The 8542-nt window shown below is 39.5% G+C and overlaps 1 pseudogene; it reads right to left on the reverse strand.

Moving 5' to 3' along the window:
* Positions 1–4319: 4319 nt before the first annotated feature.
* On the reverse strand, positions 4320–7543 carry LOC102859143 (annotated as a pseudogene).
* Positions 7544–8542: the final 999 nt, after the last annotated feature.

Below are 8542 nucleotides of genomic sequence, written 5' to 3' on the forward strand. Positions count from 1 at the left end.
TGGAGAGGATTAAACCAAGCTACTCCTTGGAGGCAAGGATTCTGGGGCTTCGTCTGACATATTTTGGACATGTTGCCAGGAGGGACGGGTCCTTGGAGAGGGACATCTCCAGCTTCCAGACTCTGCTCTGAATCCCTCATCAGATCCACTCTGGGGTACCATCTGCCAGCTAAACTTTCTAGGCTGATCAGAGTCAACTGATTTCAGATTGCTTTTTATTCTGTGGACAGATTGTTTATAGTGTCATTTATAGCTTTTAGTTTATAGCTTTGTGAAGCACCTTAAAGTATAATTGCAAGCACTCTAGCCATCCACCTGTATACTCCCCATATGTTATAACTAGGCTTTTAAGTAATGGCATAAAACAGCAGCAACATGATAGCACATGTGAAATGAGAAATCAGAGAAAATGGGATTTAGTAATGGACTTTTCAGTGACACTAGTCAGATCATTAATCTGCAGTTATGTTGGTACATTTTGTTTTTTGGAAGGCACAGAATGTCAGGTCATTGCCCAAATACTGCTCCAAATTATTTTATTCTTTCTCAGAATTGTATCAAACTAAAATCAGGACTGATTTTCTTTTTGTTAATTTTAAAACTTTTTTAATGTTTCTGACATTTGTTTAGAAGTTGTAAATTTAAAAAAAAAAGAAGTTGTAAATTTTATTGCATGTGAGATCAGTCAGAGAATTTTTTTTCTCCTACTGTCTTGATTATTTGTTGGTTTATTCCTTAGTTAGATGTTCCAGCTACTTTTAGATTGAAGAATATAGATGTTCCTATTAGCCTAATAGTTCTTAAGATCTTACTTTGATCCATTTTCTTCCTCCCTTCCTTCCATTCCTTATTTTTCATTATGAATTTACATGCATGGCACCAAAGTGGGTAAACACAAAAATCAAGTAAGACATGGTCTTTATCCTCAAGGAATTCAAAGTCCTAGGGAGGAGCTAGGCAGGACTTTGCTACCCAGACATGCCAAGAGAAGGTCAAATTGTACAGTTGCACACATGCATAACTAAGCTCTAAGGGCCACAACAAAAGATGTTGTGAGGATTACCAACAGTAGAGAAGGAAATTGGGATGTGGAGAGTGGAAGGCTGAGGGATTAAGGAGATAGAATGAGAAGCAGAAATTGTAGTCAGTGTAAACATGCATATAGGAGAGAGGTTGGTAGAGGAATAAAGGTAGACAGGTCTGGTTATAAAGGGACGTGGAGGTCCCTTTGTGTTTGTAGCAACAGAACAGTGGTCTAAATCAAGTGAATAATAGAATATGCTAAGGAAGAATGGATGAGAGTGGTGTATAACTCCAGTGTCCCCTTTAGAGGAGCATACAACCCTTGGTTTCACTCTGGACCATACAATTGACTGAGTCCTCAAGGATTGTTTACATCAGATCTTGCTCTTGTCTCTCTAGCTGTTTGTGAGTAATAAGCCCCAACAAGTGCTCAGAAGAATCACTCTGCCTCTAAGTTTTAAATCATTATGTTGCTGTTATTGTTAGGTGTCATCCTATGCACAACAGATTTGAACTGGACTCTATTCTATGCTTTCCTCATGATTTGTCATATTCTAGCCCATTGTGTTGGTCACTGTGTGACTTTATCTCATTGAGGATCTTCCTCTCTTTCACTGACCGTCTATCTTTCTCAGCATTCTATCTCTCTCCAATGACTGATTCCTCCTGAAAATATCCCCAAAGTAAGTGAGATAAAGCTTTGTCATCCTTACCTATCAGGAGCACTTTGGTTGCACTTCCTTCAAAACAGATTCGTTTGTTCTTTTTGGCAGTCCATTCACTATTTTTCACCACCAGCACAATTCATACACATCGGTTCTTCTGTCATTCTTGCTCATTGTCCAACTTTCAGATGTGTAGGAAGGAAACAATGGAAAAGACCATGGCTTGGATCAGATACACTTTCGTCTTTAAACTGACATCATTGCTTTTTATAATTTGGTTGTCTTTGATTAAAGATTTTCCCATCTTTTGATTTCTTGACTACTACTACCATGGATATTGATTGTGAATCCAAGTAAAATGTAATTATTGACAACTAGAATCTTCCTACCATCTACCTTGATGTTGTCTATTGGTCCATTGGAGAAGATTTTTGTTTTCATTATGTTGAGATGTAATCCATATTAAAGGTTGTAGTCTTTGATCTTCTGCAGTGAATACGTCAAGTCTTCATCACAAGCAAGGGTGTGTCATTTGTATAATGTAGATGAGTTGTTGATAAGTCTTTCTCCAATCCTCATTCTACATTCTTTTTTGTATAGTCTAGCTCCTCAATTTAAACCTCGAGTTGCTATAATCAAGGATATTTTAGGCAGAATATTAAACGATCCAGGAAATATTAAAAGAAGATGGAAAAAATATACTGAGTTACTGTATCAAAAGAAACTGGCACACACAGAAGAATTTAATGAAGTAACATATGAGCAAGAGCCTATGGTGATGAAGGAAGAAGTTCAAGCTGCTTTGAAAGAAATAGCAAAAAATAAGGTCCCAGGAATAGATGGTATACCAATTGACGTATTTCAGCTAACAGATGCTGCCCTGGATGTGCTCACCAAGTTGTGCCAAGAAATCTGGAGAACAACCACTTGGCCAACTGACTGGAAGAGATCTATATTTGTTACTATTCTAAAGAAGGGTGACCCAACAGAGTGTGGAAACTATAGAACAATCTCATTGATTTCACATGCAAGCAAGATTCTACTGCAGATTATCCAAAAATGACTGGAACAGCACATCAGCAGAGAACTGCCAGAAGTCCAGGCTGGGTTTAGAAGGGTTCGTGCTACTAGAGATATTGTAGCTGATGTTAGATGGATCTTAGCTGAAAGCAGGGAATACCAGAAGAATGTTTATCTGTGTTTCCTTGATTATGCAAAGGCATTTGACTGTGTGGATCATAACAAACTGTGGCTGACTTTGAGAAAAATGGGAATCCCAGATCACTTGATCGTTCTAATGTGAAACCTATACTTGGACCAAGAGGCAGTCATCAGAACTGAGCAAGGAAACACTGCATGGTTTAAAATTGGGAAAGGCATACTCCAGGGATGTGTCCTATCTCCATACCTTTTCAACCTGTATGCAGAACAGATTATCTGAGAAGCTGGATTCTATGAGGAGAAGTTTGGCATCAGGACTGGTGGAAGATCTATTAATAATCTGCATTATGCAGATGACACAACCCTGCTTGCTGAAACTGAGGAGGACCTGAAATGCTTGCTGCAGAGGGTCAAGGACTGCAGCCTTCAATTTGGATTGAGGCTCAATGTCAAGAAGACAAAGATGCTCACCACTGGACCAATTGACAGCATCAGGATGGATGGTGAAGAGATTGAGATTGTTAGCAACTTTAGTCTGCTTGGCTCCACGGTCAACACTCTTGGCACCAGTAGCCAGGAAATAAAAATACATATTGCAATGGAATGTCTACTGTTAGGGACCTCCCCAGGGTACTAAAGAGCAATGGTGTCTCTCTGGAGACTAAAATTCATCTGATACAGGCTATGGTCTTTGCAATCACTTGTTATGCATCAGAGAGTTGGACAATGACTAGGGAGGATAGAAGGAGAATCCATGCCTTTGAGCTGTGGTGCTGGAGAAGAGTACTGAATGTACCATGGACTACCAAGAAAAAACCCAACAGATTTATCCTGGAGAGGGTTAAAACGGGCTGCTCCTTGGAGTCAAGGATTCTGGGGCTTCGTCTGATGTACTTTGGACATGTTGTAAGGAAGGACAGGTCCTTGGAGAGGGACATCATGCTTGGGAGGGTGGAGGAATGGTGCAGGAGGGGAAGACCCTCTATGAGGTGGATTGATTTAGTGACGGGTAATCGGGATGGATGTGTAAGAAGCAGTGGGATTGGGACAGGATAGAGCAGGGTTTAGGGCAGTTGTGCATCAGGTTGCTATGAGTTGCAAGTGACTTGATGGCACAAAACAACAGCTCTTGAAATTATTTTCTCAGCATACTGATTGATTAACTATCAAGAAACTATATAACTCTGATGCACACCTTTATACCTTTAAAAAAAATTAAACCATGCTGTGTTCCTTTATTTGGACATTAACTTTTTTTAAACAACACCACCACTTTAAATTTGCTTACATTATGATTCCAAGGCAGTTAGCATTGTGAGGTTCTCACATCTCTGTTAACCACCCCAAGGAATTACAATGATCGCCATGGTTCATTGTTTTTGATGGAGAACTTCTCATTTTTGTGGTGCTGATAAGTCTAGTCAAGTGTTCAATGGCTTCTCTTGAAGATCACTAAACCAGACATTTGTTTCAATTCATGAATGAATTCTTGTGGCATTTCAAGGATTCCAAAAACTGAGAATTCTGCAACATCCCAATAATCTTGAAATTGCCTTAACTGTGCACATCTGCTTCAATGGAGTTGATGACATGCTCTGTCCTGTAGGTGACACACCAAACCTGGGTAAAGTTTGAGAAAAATAGTTGTATATGGCTAAGGTTAAGTCCATGAAGTAACTTTTCTTTACTATTTCTTTTAACATGTTTTTCATATGCTCTGAATACTTGTCTGATACCTCCATTATCAGCAATATTTTCCCCAGTGTGTTAATGTCATTAAGTTGCTGCCCACTGACAAGGTCCCACATAGTTTCCATACTACTATGCCATCCACTTGAACTGCTCTTTAAAATTGCTTGCAGATTGTTGACTCCCCCAGTCAGCCAGATCTCAATCTTTATTAAAATTTCTGCCATTGTCATAAAAACCATGAGTGATTTTATGTCCTATGACCATCCTGATACCCCCCATAGAGCAATGAGTTAGACTGCTGGGCACTGAAGAATGGAGGCTGCAGAATGCCACCTGGAAAAACCATCTGGTTTCTGCCTGAGGAATAAAATGTATTGATTATGGCTGCTCTGCTTATCCACTCTTCCTTGTCCACCTTTTCCCAGAGCTTCTTTAGTTGTTTACTATGACTGAACATCAAATTTTGCATTATGTTCTCAAAGTATTCATCTTCCTTGTTGTTCAGCTCAAGATACTCTTTATTCAGTTTCTTGTCCTGAACTAAGGTAATCAGGATAGCTGATTCTTTAATTGCTAAGGTCTTTTTCCCCCAGCTTGCTTTCTTGTTTCAGCATCCATCCAAGTGACATTATCTAAATTGTAATTGAAAACTTCCCAGATCTGTGTAATCAAATACTCAACTAGGTGTTCTCCCCAGCAAAGGCAGTTTCCACATAAAGTTCTCACAATATTTTCCATATTCCTATTGTCAGATAGATCCTGGCTGAAAGTAAGGAATACAAGAAGAATGTCTATTTGTGCTTTATTGACTATGGAAAAGTGTTTGACTGTGTGGATCATGACAAGTTGTGGTTAATATTGAGAAGAATGGGAGTCCCAGAGTGCTTGATTGTGATCATGTGGATCCTATACCTGGATTGGAGGCTGTTGTGTGAACAGAGTAGGCGAGCTCTGTATGGTTTGGAATAAGAAAGGAAGTGTGTCAAGGTTGCATTCTCTCTCCATACCTATTCAATCTGTATGCTGAGCAAATTATCTGAAAAGCTGGACTCTATGAGGAGGAATGTGGCATCAGGATTGGATTAATAACTTGCATTATGCAAATGAAACAACCTGGTTTGCTGAACATGAGGAAGGCTTGAAGCACTTGTTGCAGAAGATAAAGGAGGGTAACCTTCAGTATGGATTACATCCCAACATCAGGAAAACCAAGATTCTTACCACTCGACTGATAGGCAGTGTCATGATGGATGGAGAGGAGATGGAAACTGTCAATAACTTCATATTGTTTGGATCCACAATTAACATCCTTGGTACAACCAGTCAGGAAATAAGGAGACACACTGAAATTAGAGGCCTTTCCAAAGTATTGAGCAGTAGTGATGTCAGTTTGAGGACTGAAGTGCATCTGATTCAATCCCAGTCTTTCTGATGACTAGCTATGCATCCAAGACCTGGACAATTAATAAGGATGAAAGAAAAATAATTGATACTTTTGAGCTGTGGTGTTGGAGAAGAGCACTGAACATCCCATGTATGGTCAAGAGAACAAACAGATATATCTTGGAAACTGTGCAGTCAGAATTCTCTTTGGATGCAAGAATGATGAGGCTTTGGACATGTTGCTAGGAGGGACTGTTCCTTGGTGAAGGACATGATGTTGAGAAGGGTGGAGGGTCGTTGAAGGAGAGGAAGACCCTTAACCAGGTGGACTGATATGGTGACCACTACAATGGGCTCTCGTGTGTCAGGAAGTGTGAGGATGATGCAGGTTAGAACAGGGTTCATATATTTTGTTCATCGGGTCTCTGTGAGTAATGATCCACAACAACATTAAATTAATTGTACAGCGTCTCCAGGTTGCAGTTTCAGATGTTGCACCAAAAATTGCCTTGCAAAAGGCATTTATGGACTCCTTGTAGTTTCAGTTGAGGATGTCTACAAGATCCATTATGAATCTTTAGGATATTAAATTTTGGAGATATCTTCCAGAATATTTCGTAAGAATTGGTTTAAGTTTGGATAAATATTCTGGATGATAAACAATCATATTTTACTCATTTGGATATTAATATTCACCATTGACATTATTTCATTTGTGAAATTTGACCAACTGAATAGCCTCCCATCAGTCTCTAATGAAAATTCCTTTCCCAGGTTCATAATTTTATTCATTTCCAAAACAATCTGGTCATTATTGATGGCAGTTTTCTTTCTTGACAAATCAGTGTCACCACAGCAACCATAAAGCACACAGATGCTGTACAAAGTTTCATTTTATATACTAGTGCATTCATAGGAGTCTCTGGAAGGGAGGCCAAGTCAAGGTTGGTCAAGATGAATTATATGGTTCAAAGAGTCCTTATCATAGGTGTGAACAAAAAATTAATAAAGTCTTTTTCCATATCTATAATTTAATCATGCAATTAATTTCTCTGGTGTCCAGGAAATACTGTATGTTTGTTCCTAGTTGTCTGTTGCTACTTGCCAGTCATATTTATCTGGTAAAAGGCTGAATAAAGGATTTCTTTTTTGGCTATCAAAAGCAGTTTCATCCGTACAGGACCTGCACTGTATTTTTGCCTTCTGCATTGGTACTATGTCTTCAGATTTCGATTCCTCAAGGATATCTTTCAAAACGACTTCTAGTTCATATGACTTCTAGTTAATATGTCAAATGTCAAAGTTACTATAACAGGAGCTGGTCTCAGGAATGATGCTGCATTTTATCCAGCCTCCACAGGCATATCTGAAGAAGTCTGTGCAGGGTTCCACACTGGTGTCCATATTCTCGATCAACTGAGCAGCTGACTTTACTCAGCCTGATGACTTGCAAATGTCATCATCATAGGTCGTGTATAGTGCTATCATGGTCATGGCTATGATGGTGAGTAGAAGGATGAGTACCAAGAGGCTGATTGCCAGTGGGACCCATCTCTGTTGCTTTCTTGGCTTTGGAGTGTTAGTATCAGTTATATCATTTAACTTTCAGATCTACCCATCAGCTAAAATCAGTGGGATTCAGGAGAAGTTGGATGCTGCAGAGCACACATTCTGACCAATAACTGTGCTGGGGCCTCCTGGAGATTCCCGGGGAGCCACTAAGTCCATGGGTCCACTCTGGTGTGCCCCAGGGTGGCACAGTTCTGGTCAATAACTTCTTTATTATTGTTGTTGTTGTTGTTGTTAGTATTGTCGTCGAATTGTAGGTGACTCATAGCAACCCTATGAACATAAAACCTGAGCACTGTTCGTAGAGTTTCTGGAGGCAAGCCCTTTAGGTAGTGGATGCCACTCCTGCTTCCAAGATTGCTTTATTCAGGTAGCTCCACCAAACACTGTCCACCATGGGTAACCATTATCACATTTGGCACATCAGTGTCACTGTGTTTAACATCACAGCAACTACAAGTTACCTCTGTACAGAAATGCACAGACCAGTGATGATGATGATGATGATCTTTTTTATATTGGTTTACTTACAAAGTACATATGTATTAGTTTTTCACACCAGATCTTTCCACTTTACTTTACCCAGGCTTCCCTCCACCCATCAAATTGTGTGACCCTATGATTAAGTCCTCCCCTCCCCTCCTTGTATCCTCATACTCATGCTACAATAATGGTCTTATAGAGTATTTGTATTTATGAGACTGAGTTAGTTCACTTAGCATAATGCTCTCCTGTCCCTCCCATTTTAGGTAGTAATTTACAAAATCATTGTTCTTGTGTGTGAATGTACCATAATTTCTCAGGCCATTCCATTGTTGTTGGGCATTTGGACTGTTTCCATGTTCTTGTTATGGTGAATAATGCTGCTATAAACATTGATATTCAAGTCTCTGCCTCAGTTCTCATTTTCTCAGAGTGTATTCCAAGCAGTAGAATAGCTGGATCATATGAAATGTCAAGATTCAACATTTTAGGAAACACCAAACTGGAACTACAATAAGATACCATCTCACCTCAGTAGCAGTGGCAAAGTTTAACAGGACATCACA

Source organism: Elephantulus edwardii, unplaced genomic scaffold (genome assembly GCF_000299155.1).
Source record: "Elephantulus edwardii isolate Elephantulus edwardi_28Jun2011 unplaced genomic scaffold, EleEdw1.0 scaffold00298, whole genome shotgun sequence".
Classification (NCBI taxonomy): domain Eukaryota; kingdom Metazoa; phylum Chordata; class Mammalia; order Macroscelidea; family Macroscelididae; genus Elephantulus; species Elephantulus edwardii.